Source organism: Lates calcarifer, linkage group LG1, assembly GCF_001640805.2.
Source record: "Lates calcarifer isolate ASB-BC8 linkage group LG1, TLL_Latcal_v3, whole genome shotgun sequence".
In the NCBI taxonomy this organism is placed as follows: domain Eukaryota; kingdom Metazoa; phylum Chordata; class Actinopteri; family Centropomidae; genus Lates; species Lates calcarifer.
The window spans coordinates 3,261,782-3,275,931 of record NC_066833.1 but is presented as its reverse complement, the minus strand read 5'-3'; the positions used below and the strand labels follow the sequence as shown (position 1 = coordinate 3,275,931).

Below are 14,150 nucleotides of genomic sequence, written 5' to 3'. Positions count from 1 at the left end.
CTTGCACCACTGGTTTTAATTCATCACACTTGTGTAATTACAGAACACACTGATTGGCCTCTAGACTAATGTAATGTCACAAAATCATGGCTGTGCACTCTTAAAGTCTGAACACAGAGAAACTTTCCAGCTTCTGTTGATGAATGTGAAAACTGGCTTCTGGCTTTTTATTTAATAGTTAAAGACAGAAAGCTTTGCAATGTCAATTTATTATCTTAATATAATGAAATAAGACCAGATTAGTATTTGTTTATACTGGCAGTTTGTCAATTATCATAGTTACCACTCAGTATCAATTACTTATCTCTTGCTGGTGTGGCAGTTCAGGCTCATTAGAGCTCCACAGTCATTTGTACTTTGTGTCCAATTGTCCAATCCAATTTGATCCATTTGTCACATCAGAAAAAACAGAATTCTGATGAATGAAATTAACTAATTATCCAATCATTAGCTTTGAATGTTGCCACTGACTGATGTAACTGATTGTGTTTTTCAACATGTGGAGGGGAGCTATAATTAAAACATTTTCATCTGCTAAGTACCTGGAAACTGTTATTCATGAATTTCTCATTTCTTATTGTAATGGTCACTTAGCTGGAACTGGCCAAAAAGTCCCTGGCAGGCGTCCAGCTGAGTGAAGAAAGATCAGCCCCCCTCCTCACACCCTGTCACTTCTTGTGAATTTTCTAATTGTTCCTAACTGATGAGATTTTTTAGCATATTTGGTAGTTTTAGGGAAATCTGGGTCTGGCTCCTGCCATCTTCACATGATGAACTACTGGCTGTCACTAAGATGAACCTGGAGGCTTAACATCCAGGCAAGTCATGTTTACTTGTGAAGTCCAATTTTCCTTATGATGTCTTAATGAGCTTTCTAAACCCACAGTGGCTCCAAAGGCCCCCTATTAGAATAAGCTATGTACATGAGGAGATAATGTAGATACACTTATTAGCACTTGCTGACTTTAAAAGGTGTAATGGCAAATTTCTGTTTTGTCGGCCGGCAGAAGTCTCTATTTCATTCTTCGCCATACAGCTGAAAATTTCCACAACAAAGGATAACCCCCATATTTTTGAACCTGGGCCTTATTTTGTGATTAACAAGGACAAAGATCTCTTTTATTAAAGAATAAGATCCTTTTTGTTGAACTAGAAAGATCAGTATATATCACTACCAGCACCTCTAAAGCTCACTCAACTACGCATTGTTTGTTTGGTTAATCCTTACAAAACCAAAGTATAAAAATGTACAAGTTGTTACCAGTGGGCAACCAGCAGAGACTCTATAAAGTCCCTGTGGCTCAGCCCCTCTGGACTAACCCCATCTCCTGCAAATTATATTTATATACAACTAAACTGCAAATATATTTTGTAGGAAACATAATCTCTGGCTGGATTATGTTCAGAGGTAACTTTTAAAAAAATAAATAAATGAATGAAGCACTATACAGTTTTAAAAGCAGCAGAGTTGGCATGGGGGTGGATGATAGGCATACACAGTGAACGACTATGACACCAGAGACCAGGTTCACATCCACAGTCCCATCTGTGGTTCAGGCAATAAAGAGACTCTGGCTAAGGTTTCTAAAATATGGTGGTTTTGGCTAAATAACAACAGGTTGTCTGTGAGCATTTTACTTATATTTTCAGTATCAGTTTATTTGCAACTTGCAACAATATATCCTCATTACATTAATAAGAAACTTAACAGATACATTTCCCACAAAATATATTTGCTGCTGCAAATAAGTGGTATATAAACATAATGTCTAGGAGACAGAGTTGCCTTCACAGATCCAGGTTAGTCATTTCCTCCTATTTCCAGTCTTTATGGTAAGCTAAGCGAATCATCTGCAGGCTGTAGCATCGCATCATTGTAGAGGTTAGATGACTTGTACTGAAGTAAGTACTCAAGTAAAGTAAGTACTAAAGAACTCAAGTAAAAATGAAATCATCTTTCTCAGATGAGGCATTCCCTTATCTGTGTTGGTTTAAAAAATCTCAATTAAGAGAAGAAATGCAACTTTTACCAAAACTAAATAAATAAATAAAATACTGCACATGTAATTTGCTCATTCCACAGATGAGGGATGACAACCAGCCTGGATTTCCTAATGCTAAACCTGAAAACACCCCATCACAATGAGTCAGATTGTGTATGTGTGTTTGTCTGCCCACAGTTATCGCTAACTCGCCTTCCTACATAAACAGACAGATGTCATTTCCTCTTACCATCATTCCAGCATTCACCCAGAGTTTTTATGTTTGGTGTTTACGTGTTCTCCCTGTGCCTGCATGGGCTCTTTCCAGGTACTCTGGCATCCTCCCACAGTCCAAAGACATGTAGGTTAGGTTAATTGGTGACTCCATATTGCCTGTAAGATAAGGTAAGATACACTTTATTTATCCTGGGGAAATTTACATGTTACAGCAGCAAGAAACAAGAGTGAAAAAATAGAATCCAGCAGACCACTGCATACAAAATGGCAGAGGCCATCTGTATTTGTAGGTGTGAATGTGAGTGTGAATGGTGAAGCATTGTCTATATATATATATGTTGGCCCTGTGATGGACTGGTGATACGTACAGGGTGTACCCTGCCTCTCGCCCAATGTCAGCTGGGATAGGATCCAACTGTCAAATCTGTACAATGAATATAAAGCTACAGTCAGCAGGCTTAGGTTTAAGCTTAGCTTAGCATAAAGACTGGAAACAGGGGAAAAGCTAGCCTAACTCAATCCAAAGGTAAAAACAAGCACCTAGCAGCACCCCTTAGGTTCACAAATGAACATGTTAAATCATATTTGTATAATATGTTCAAAAAACCAAAGTGTAAAAATGACATGTTGTCAGCTAGTGGTTTCCTGCTTCCAGTGGTTTTTTTTGTTTTTTTTGTTTTTTGTAAGCTACTTTGACAACCTGCTAGCTGTTCAGCATACAGATAGTACAAAAGCTGTAACACAACTCATTTATGGGATAGACAGTAATTTTAGTTGTATAGATTTTTTCTTTGTAAATTGAAGACTTAATCTTTTCCCTCTGTCATTTAAGCCTTTGCATTTCCCGCATTGCATTACCCACCTGCTAGCTTGCTAACCTGTTAGCCTGCATGGCTTCTGTTGGTGTCCATGTTGCTATTGCCTTCCAGTGGTGTTCTCACAACTTAAAACACTTGAACAACAAGCATACCACGTACATTTACTTCCCATCTTCTTAACACAAACTCACAAGTTCCATATAAAGGCAGCAAAAATACACCAGGAGGAGAAAGACAGTGAGGCACAGGTTAAACCAATCAGGGCAGGGCAGACAATCACAGTGGTGGGAAACACATAAGGACAGGAAGTGGGGATCTGAAATGACAGGAGGCGTACATGTCACCAAAATAAAACAGGAAATACTATACAAAGCAGAGCAGGACATGACAAAAACAAATAAACATATGTCAAATTATTCATTTAAAGCAGTATTAATTGATGGGGGCTATGGATCAAGCTGTATACACAGTGGCATATTATCATCTAACAAAGTTGTTTGGTAACTTGTGTCAGTAAATATCTCTACTGAAATATGTGTCTATGTGACCAGCTGTGCTGTTTGGTGCTAGATAGGTAGTGTACAGTCACAGTATTATATCAACTGAAAATGGTAAGTTGTTGCAGTTGGAAACAAGGTTGGTTAGAGCAGTGGGAGTAAACCAAAAGAGGAAAATTGAATCTGTGAAACCAAAATAGTGATTTGAAAGTGCTCCTGTTGAGATGAACTGCAGAGTCAGTATGAGAGACATCTTTCACATCACACACAGTAATATAATCCATTGTTAATATGAAAATATTGATTAACTCAGCTTTAAATGACTGAGAGACCTGTGTGAGAATTCCTGTGTGACAAACAAAGTCACTGGAACTTAAACTCTGTGTCACAGGTTCAGCTATGTACCTAAAAAAGTATGAAAAAAAAGACAACAAACATGATACTATTAATTCTCATCTCCTATTATAGTGCGCTTACACGTACACTCTCAAAAAAATGCACAATAAGGTATTGTCACGTGGACCACCTCATTAAGGCTGAGTGTCCACAGGCGGTCCAGCGGTCACACATCGTGGCTGTTGCAGCATCTAAACATGGCAGTGGCTCCTGTTAGCCCAGAGAGTGACCTCCCTAACCTCTCCTATTTTCCCACTGCCAGCAGAACAACAGTGTAGTATTTGAAAACCCAGCAAAAAATGAACCTCCTTTAGGAACAGGAGTTATTTTAGGCAGAAGCAGTGACAATGGAAAGGAGGGGTGGTTGTAGTAGGTTGGGTGAGTTTGCGAAATCCAAGTGAATTTCTGGGTGCCAGAGGAGTTCATGGGAGAAAGCTGGCTTTTTATATGTGCCTCCCCCTCCTCAAACCATCCAACCTCATGGCGCTACAATCATTTAATACTCCATCATTATGGGCTTTCTAACTTCATAAAACCACACACATGATTTCGGTTATGTTGTAGTACAACCACATTCAACCCCTTACTATTGCACTCATTTTTACAACACTTGTATGGAGCTGCCTCTGTTGATGTTTTGCTTCAGAAACGTAGCACAAGGACTGGAGTTTGTGCTCAGCCAGAAGTTCCTCCTGACGTTGTTGCAGAGCAAACACAGCGAGGACGTAGACCTTATCTTTCCCGGGAGACCTTTTGAACTCATGTCACAGCTCCAGCGACCTCCTGCTCTTGACTGGCCATGGCCTGGTCTTGGCATCGGCTCTGGATGTGGTGCTATGAAGGGCTCTTCTCTCAGTCAGAGGTCGTTAATACAGCGTGAGAACCTGTGTTTAGCTGTGGGTTTCCTGTGCCCTCAGCAATTTCCTCCAGGAGTCAGGAGCTCGGCACTGTGGCAGAGAAGAGCGGAGGCAAGGTTTGGGCGGTATTCAGGTTAACATGTGTTTGTTTGGGTTGTACTTTTATTCATGTTGGGTTGATCCTCGAGCGTGCATGTACATGCATATGTGTGTGAGAGAAAGAGTGTTTGGATGGTCTCCATGCCCCTGTGTTTTGCTACGCACAGCCTGCCAGAGAGTGGAACTTGATGCTCTTTCAGATGATGACAGACAGCCAAAAGCCCTGTAGCTGAAGAGAGAGGAAAAAGAAGAAAAAAGATATGAAACATGAATGAGAGAGAAAGGGTGAAGAGAGGTAAAGTAGAAGACGAGAGAGGGAGAAGTACAAAAGTACCCATATAACTGCATGCAAAGATAAAACTTGAGACAGGGTGTTTACCTTCGCCACTGGCCAACTCTTGCATTGTTATGAGCAACTGATTATCTCTGGTTTTAAAGAGCATTCCTTGTTAACCATGCCCTCACACTCACCCCAATGTTTAACTCAGAAACCTCACACTTATCCATGAACCCTGATGTCAGCAGTTTATCCTGTCTGAAGCACCAGGGTCAAAGGCGAAGGTTCAGGGTTCACAGACAGACTGTGGAGTCACAGTGAGCAGGGTCCGGTCAGTCTGGTTCTGCCCATGGCTATTTCAGCTTCAAAGCAACCAGCATGATTCCACTGGATTCAGCCTGTTTTGAAACCAGAAGACTAGAAATGCATAAATTATAGAAGCCAAATATGAGGAAATGGTTGAGCTGCTGCCTGGCATAAATATTTGATGGCACGGATCCTGGGCACAGCTGTTGTATTAGTATTTGATTAACAGAGTACTTTGAAACGATAACATGCTTCCTCAAGAATCCTCATGCATGAGAAGAGCATTGAACATCTAAGGTATAACAAGCCCAGATTTTTCCACTGTTTATTATTGGTCTCTTTTATCTGACTGAGAGGCTGCTTTTAAGACTCACGGCATGAAGAGCAAAGAATTGTCTTTCTCCCCTCACTCCCACATCCTCTGTGGTAAGAAGGTCACTCCAAGTGTGCTATAAAATACACACACACACAAACACACAAACACACACATGCACACACACAAACACACACGCACACACATGCGCACACACACACACACACACACACACACACACACACACACACACACACACACAAATGAACACACTCTGCCTTTCTGACTGTCTTGCTCCTTGCTCAAAAGCTTCTTGCACTGCCGCCTCCATAGCAACCCCAATGTTTATACCCCACTCCCCTCCACCTCCTCCACCTCTCCAGTCACATCACACCAGCCTGTGGTTTTATCAAAACTACACATTTGAAAAGAAAATTGGAGTGATGATCAGCCCAAACAGGGATATTCCAGACCATTAGGCAGATCTTGTTTCAGTAGATGTGTGTGGGTTTGAGAGTGTGGGAGAGTCAGGGTGAACACAGCAGACTATCAAAGCAGGCACTTCTGGTCTTTGTGGAGGGAAACACAGTAAAATGACAAGTGACACCACCAGAGTTGGCAGCAGAGCCGCATGTATCGCAATGTATTATTTATTTTTAAGTAATTATCTGACTGTTATGGTATTAATGGCGCTCCTTGGATTTCCTCTGGAGCAGTGGCGCGTGGGAACAAGCTGTGGGAGGGGTCACATGATCATGCCTGCCAAGAGAGGAAGAGGATGCCTTATGAGTAGCAGCCCCTGTTGGACAAAGTAGACCACTCTCCTGAGATTTACATCAAATTATTCATTCAATGAGGCGGCTTCAAAGAAATTCTGTAAAAATGATTCAGGAACTAATGCTGTTTAAAATGCATTCACACTGGCAAAAAGTTTACAAATAATTTTCAAAGTGCTCCAAATGCAAAAAAGGCTCATAAAGATAAACAAGTCTAAGAGTCTAAAGCCATGGTAGCAGCTCTGTGAGGCAGTACTTTCAAACAATGGTGCTCTGAGCTAAAAATGCTAACCTCAGCAAGCTAATGATGAAAAGTTAAGGGATTGACAAAGTACCAATTCATCTTGAGGGAGACATGGATGTTCATTCATGTCAATAGTTTTCGAGAAATTTCACAGTGGTACTAAGAGAAAAGTCAAGGGAAAGTAATTAAGCTTCATTCTCTGGGAACCATGCATGTTTGCTATAAAAATTTGGTTCTAATCCATCTTGTAGATTTGAGGATATATAATGGGCTAACTGAAGTAAACCCAATGGTGGCAACAGGAAAAGTCAGTGGATCACCAAAGTAATTAGGATTCATCCTCTGGGCACTGTGAATATCTTTAATGGCAATCCATAGACTATGTCAGTCTGGACCAACGTGGTGGACCAACCAACTGACTGTCAAACTGACATTGCCATCCCCAGACCCATGCCACTAGCATGGCTAAAAATATGCAGCTATAGACTCACACAAACACTCGCCTGCATAGAACAACATGCCTGAGTATGTGCTGTACACACCCATGTGGGCACACACAGCTGCAGATGGACTTTTGCTCAGTCAGGAGCCAAGCTTTTATTGTTTGAAACGCGTGTGAACACACATGTCACTCCCCCCAGCTGGAGCCCAGCACACTCGCCAAAAGTTAAACACTCAGTCTGTCGGCACTCCCCCAGTGCTCCTACATCCTCTCACCCTCTGCTCCTTCCTCTTTGTGCCCCCTGCTCCCCGTCTTCCTCTCATCTCTCCATCTTACATCACATTGCAGACAGTGTTCTCTGTCCAAACAAGACATTCATCCTTACATGTCACCAACAGTGGGAATAGGGAAGATTTTCCGGTAACACAGCAAAGTAGCTACAAGAATCCCACACTTTATTTATGTCAGGTATAGTGACCCAGGATGGGGTTTATTACACTGTTAAAAAAGGTTGGATTGTAGATGTCAGACCCCAGTTGGAACATGGAAGTCTAAATGAGGAGGGCGTTGTTCTGGCCAGAGGTGTACACAAGAGCAAATCAGTGATTCGTGATGTGTAAATTTGATGTCCTGGACAACCTCTTGTGCTTCGTCCTTCTTCAAACCACACATTTTTTGTGAAGCATTTATTCATATAATAGGAAATCCACTGCCAGTTAGACTGCCAGTGAACCAGGCAGTGGAAGAGGAGGAGGATGAGCATAGGGATGGAGGAAAAGGAAAAACTCCAGGGCAGGACCGATCATGACATCAGCAGGAGATGTCTCTTATTCATTTGGCCGTGTCAGGATCTCCCAGACTTGACCTCTGCTTCCTCTCTGCGGTCACATCAAAGTGGCCCGGCACTGGTCTGAAGACAAGGACCACACTGTCATCGTCAAGGTGGCCGTGGGTGTGGAGGAAGCACCCTGAGGTCATCGAAAGAGATAATTTGTCAAGATGTTTCCTCATTAATGTGCTGCCTGTCAAACCCAAACTTAGTCACACACCTGAGTCAACACAGCAGTGGGTGTAAGTAGACAAAAGATGAGCAGAGACACAACAGTAGATGAAGCAACCCATCTTAAATTTAATAGTGAAAGCCTGCCTCTGCTGTTTTCTGTTCCTCCAGGGTGGGAACAATGGTGTGCGGTGTGCACCCGCTGAAGGATGCTTGTTGTTTTTGTGAGTCAGACAGGCTCACTACTCATGTTCACAGATAATACCTAATATTATTTACCACGTTACCAGGTCCACACCAAGCTCCAACTGCTGTTTTCAATCACCAAGAGTCAAAACAGAGCTGTCGGTTTGGGAAACACCAGCAGCCCCTCTTGACAATGATATTTCCCCTCCACCCAAGGTTCACTCTTGTTGATCTCTTACAATCATTTTCAGATAAACACTCATAATTTAAACATGATTCAGCTGTTCCCTGTCATACAAGCTCTTATCTCTTGCCTTTCCTCCTCTCTATTTCATCACTGTCTCCGTCTCTTTGCTCCCACGCTGATAGTTTTCAGTGTGCCAGGGTCTGGGTTGCCCTGGGAGCTAAAACGTCTGACTTATTGTCCATGTCTGCTGCTTGACTTTCACACACACACACACACACACTCACACTCACAGTTACAGCATCACTATGTGGTCACTCCTGGAAACAAGTAGACAATAGCAGGGAAATGTCACGGGTATTGTTCAGCTCACGTTTTTAAAGATGAGTGTTTCCAACTCCCCGGTGGTGACTCTGTGGGATATTTCATTAGTTCTGGCCACACTCATAAAGTCAACAGGATTAAGGAAGTCCACCACAACTTCTGTTACCATAACATCAGCAAAAACATCACAGGAGGACATCTCATGTTTTTAGATCAGTGATTTCCAATAAGAAGTACTTCCTTAGGGAACTACTCCTAAAGTTGCCAGGGTGTGCCTGGAAAGACTGTGGGTAACTAAACTAGTTTTTAAAAAAAATAGAGAAGGTTCAAATGGTTCAAAATAGCTAAAATAAATGAATGAACAATATAATAAGTCTAATGGACAATACATGTTAAAATAGATACTGTAATTAAACGTATGAAACAATTCAAATAGTTAGCTATGGGTAATGGATAAATGTTAAAAACTAACTGTAACTATTTCAACCAATTACCTGTTACAAGTTACTGACATGAACCTAATCTAAAAGTAATGAAAGTATTTAAATAGTTAGTTAAATGTAATTAATAAAATGGTAAACCAGTTAGCTTAGCGTAATGAATAGATGGTTGAAATTGTTATGGCAGCCTCCCCGTGTGTGTGTGTGTGTGTGGTGTGTGTGTTGTGCTGGTCGCACCTGATTCTCATCTGCTCATCACCGTCTGTTATCTACCCCGGTTCTCCAGCTACAAGCCGCCAGATCGTCACAGTTCTCCACGTGGTAACGTCCGGCCTAATCTACTGAGTTATATGTCCGGGTTGGCCAGGATGCCGGGCCGAAGCTTCCGGGGAAAGTGCGGAGACCAGCCGGGAGACCGGAGAGACTGGCAACCGAGTTGAGTCCGGAAGCAGGAGTGGACGGCAGCGCTGGTCAGACAAGGCTGAGGCACAAGACAGCAAACAACAGTAAATACTTTCACCAGGAAAAACCACAAAACGCTAGTAACTACTCTGAGAGCTTCCCCCCTCGTCACCCGGGCCCGGTTCTCATCCCCTCATCCCCTCATCCCCTCATCCAACTTTATTAATAAACCTTGGGATCCATTGACTCCCTAACTCCATCTGTGCCTGTGTCCCGAGTCTGCTTTCTGGGGTTGAGTCTAGCTTTAGCCTGACCATGACAGAAATAGCTGAAAGGAATGGATAAATGATTGAAACAGAGCTGAAAGCTAATGGGTGAATGGATAAAAAAGATAATGGATAAATAGGCAGCTAACAGTAGGCTAATAGATAAATGGTTGAATGGATAAACAGTTGAAATTCATAATTAAAAGTAAAAGGTTGAAATAACTTTAGGTCATGGATAAATGGTCGATTTCTCCATCTGCCTCTCCTGATAGTAAGAATGCAAACATCCACAAACACATTGTGTTAAATTATGGAAACTTTTGTAGTTAAATAACATGCAGTTTAAATAAAATGAACACATTAGGGAACATACTGGTGTTGTCAGTATGAAGTGGTACTTTAACTCATCTGAAAGGGCTGTGTTGGGAACCTCTGTTCTCGACATAACAGGAAGAAATAAGTAGCTCATGGAGTAGCTTAGCATAAACAAAGTCTTGTAATACATTAGTAATACATTTTAAATCCATACAAGGTGCAGGTGGTGGAATTGTGTAATGTAAAATGACTCTCCCTTCTTTCATAAATCCAGTGGGAAAGTTGGATACTGAATAAAATAAGAAATTCCTTTTCCAAGTTTTCCAATTTGTGAAAAGATTTTAACAATTAGATTTTCCACTCCATAAATGTTTTCAGTATTACAGTTGGATTGAGAGATTTTTGGACTGCAGGACTGCAACCTCTGCCTAAAAGTCAACTGATCACAAGTTCCAGGAGAAGATTAATTTCTGAATTAGCTTTTATGTCAGAAACTGAGGAAGTGCCTCACTGCTCTGCATGCTATGGTACAGTAGGTCATCCAGCATGACCTCAGACCCACCTCGGTGATTCAGCCCCTCGGCTCATTAACGCTCACACCTATTAGACCGGGGTGATGAAAGAAAGAGCAGACGCATCAGGAAGAGGGGAACTAAGAGAAAAAACAAAACAAAGGAGATGTTCTTCAGTCCGGAGTAAACAAAAGCTGAGCAGGGATGATGTAGCTGGTTTTCCCCTTTCCAACACAAAGCCCAGTACAGTATATCATGGATTCCATGAGCCTGACTCAAACACCCCCCCCTCCTCTCCCCTCATCCAGTGGACTCTCCCAACAACCCGGTCGTTTGTTGCTGTTGGGAGGGAAGTGATGTAAGTGAATCACAAATCGACACGGTGGAGGGAGTCAGCGGGGGGATGCACCAAGCCAGGACCCAGCCTATCTGATGTCAGAGACAGTGTGTGTCTGTGTCTGTGTGTGTGGCAAAGACATCAGCCCACACAACTGTGAAACAGACTGAGTGGTGGTATGTTATCGGGCTCCTGTCTGTCTCACTGTATTGCTGACTGATGATTTTCTGCACAATAACTTCTATGCATTGCTCGTTCTACCGGCGACAATGCATGTGTGTGAGTGTGTGTGTTTGTGCTTATACTCTGCTGTATGCCTGCTAGATCAGATCAATAAAAGCATCTGATTTCCTTGTAAACTGCTGTTGTGTCTGACTGAAATTCCTGTGGCTTCACTTCTGTGAAGCTGTTGCAATCTCTCGATTAGGGTTTCTGTGGTCATGTCGTTTTGTATGAGTATCATCTTGGATCGAGCTGCATCCTGGCTACTCACTCAGCCGTGGCCAACTGAAGTATCAATTGACGTACTCTAAATAATGGTTAGTCTGTGTCACTTAACCACTTGACCATAGCAATGCTTTCTCACAATATCCAGGACATGTAGTGATAACCTATCTACTACTACCACTGCCAAGAAGAGGAATAAAGGCTTTTACATGTGATAATGATTATCATAAAATTATATTATCCTATTGGATAATATCTATGGCTGGATTAAGATGTTTGTGTTCAGTGGAGAGGGCTCCATGAGTTTGAAAATGGTCCTAGTCATTAGATTAGTCATCCTAATATGTTTTTTTGTTGTATTAAGTTAATTACCTTTCCTTAAAATATCATGACCACCCTGATTTTAGTGCAGCAGTGTAAGTGATTAGACTCAGAGCTTGAACCTGTCTATGATTATAATTTACTTTTTTTGTGTGTGTGATATGGTTGAAAGCCCTGGTAAAAGCAGAGAGCCTTGACTTGGGACTGTTTTGAAAAGCTACGTTTTCTCAGGTCAAGAACAAACATGGATGCTTAACTTTTACACCATCCTAATTATGGCTACTGAGCTTGCAGGTTAACAATTCCATGTCCATGACAACTGGGCAAACCCCATCTGCTGATGAAGAAAGCTAGGAAAACATAGTAAGTGGACTTTGAGCTTTTTTTCACAGCTTACAAAACCTCCAAAGCTGCAGTACAGATGAAGAGAGCAAAACTCAGATTTCTGTAAACAGGCACTTTGCTCTTTGTAACCCTATTAATCAATAAAAAACTAGGTTAGGTTTTTACTTTGTTCAAGAAAATGTACATGCTGAAATGTTTTTGCATGGTTTTGACCCACATCAGTTAGTAATGGGACTTTCCCAATTTATTTTTACTTTTTCTGCTGTGGTCCCAGTTGCTTGCTGCATCCCTGGGTGCGACACACTGACACCCTGATAGTAGTGATCCAGTCATGAAAATAATGCCTGACAAAAATATGAGAAATTAGCCAATTACAGTAATGAGATGTTTGAAAGTATATGTCATGATGCCTCACTATAGGAATGTAGTTGTATTTGAGGTGATATTAAACACTTAAGTCTTCCAGGATTCTTCTGGCTGTGTGATTAAAACTGAGGTGGCCTCGCTGGCTTAAGGCTTTGTCTCAAATTCACACATTTCTAATCTGTGCTCTGACTCTGTGGGATTAAGCTTTGTCATGTTGCTGGGGAACAGGAAGTGGGAAACCCCAGTCTTGCCATTTTTCTCAGGGAACCTAGTTGAGACAACAGTTTGCACCCCCCACCTTCTCCCATATATCCCCTAATTTGAAGCTTGCTTGAAATGACTTCACTCAGGTCACCCACAAGCTAAGCTAAGCATGTCCTTGTATGGCTGGTCTGGAAGCCTCTTTTTGACTGTCAGCAGGATTCCCGCTGCTCAAAAGATCACAAGATGTGCTTGTCAGACACATTCCTCTCCTCCTGTATCACTATACAGCCTGCAATTAGGTATTCCCACCTTCCCTCCTCCCTCTCTCTTTCTTCTTTTCTCTCCCTCCACGTCAGACAAACACCTCCATTCATCTGCTGCACAGAAAGCTGTATGCTGACAGGTACTGTCCATTGTAGTGAACATTACTTAATTATATATTTGTGCCTGTGTGGTACGGTTTAATCACACAGCAACAATGGCTGTTTTGTGCAGCCGTATCCAAGCATAATCAAGGACTGTGGCACTGTTATTGAGACCAGCTTTAAAAGATAATCCCCTGTTTCCTTTGGCACCTGTAGCACCGATATCAGTAAGGAGGTGGACCATCCTTGGCAAATAAGCCAAGCCTTTAATAGGTTTGAACAAATCTGTAGTTAGCAGCAGTCCACCAAAAGTCAGCTTTCTCCATGAGGATTTACCAGCAGAAAAGAGAGAACTTTCATCAGAGTATTTAAGAGAAAACTCCTTAACGTGCTTCACTGACAGTAAGACTGACTTTGATGTGGTGAAGTTTGTGGTTGTAGAACTGCAACTAATGATTATTTTCCCTACTGATCAGGTAATTGTTATAGTTTAATAAACTGATTGAATCATTTTAAGAATATCAGCGGTGGGAGAACCCAGATCCTTTACTTTGTTAAGAGTAGAAATATCAGTGTAAACGTACTGTTCCAAGTTAAATATCTTTTACCAAACTATCTGCAAAATATAAGAATATTCATTATCACTGCTCTCATATTATAATATATATTACTGAAGGCTTAAATGTTGCAGCTGATTGAGGTGGGGTTTGATGAACTTACATGAACTATACTGGACAGTAAAGTACGTCACAATTCTAGTTAAGGACAGTACTTGATTTTATCTGCTGTTCTTCTTCAGTGAAGAATATATTTTAAAACATCCATCCCAATTTCCAAGAGCCCAAAGTGTTGTCTTCAAAAATATTCAGTTTACAAAACAGGAAAAGCAGAA

General features: G+C 41.5%; 1 long non-coding RNA gene across 1 annotated transcript; it reads right to left on the bottom strand.

The window, feature by feature from the left end:
- Positions 1-7,371: 7,371 nt before the first annotated feature.
- On the bottom strand, positions 7,372-10,043 carry LOC127143450 (uncharacterized). The gene is made up of 2 exons (XR_007814871.1): positions 9,616-10,043; positions 7,372-8,212 (listed from the first exon to the last, which is right to left on the bottom strand). It is a non-coding gene; the product is annotated as an uncharacterized LOC127143450 (long non-coding RNA).
- Between the last annotated feature and the right edge of the window lie 4,107 nt (positions 10,044-14,150).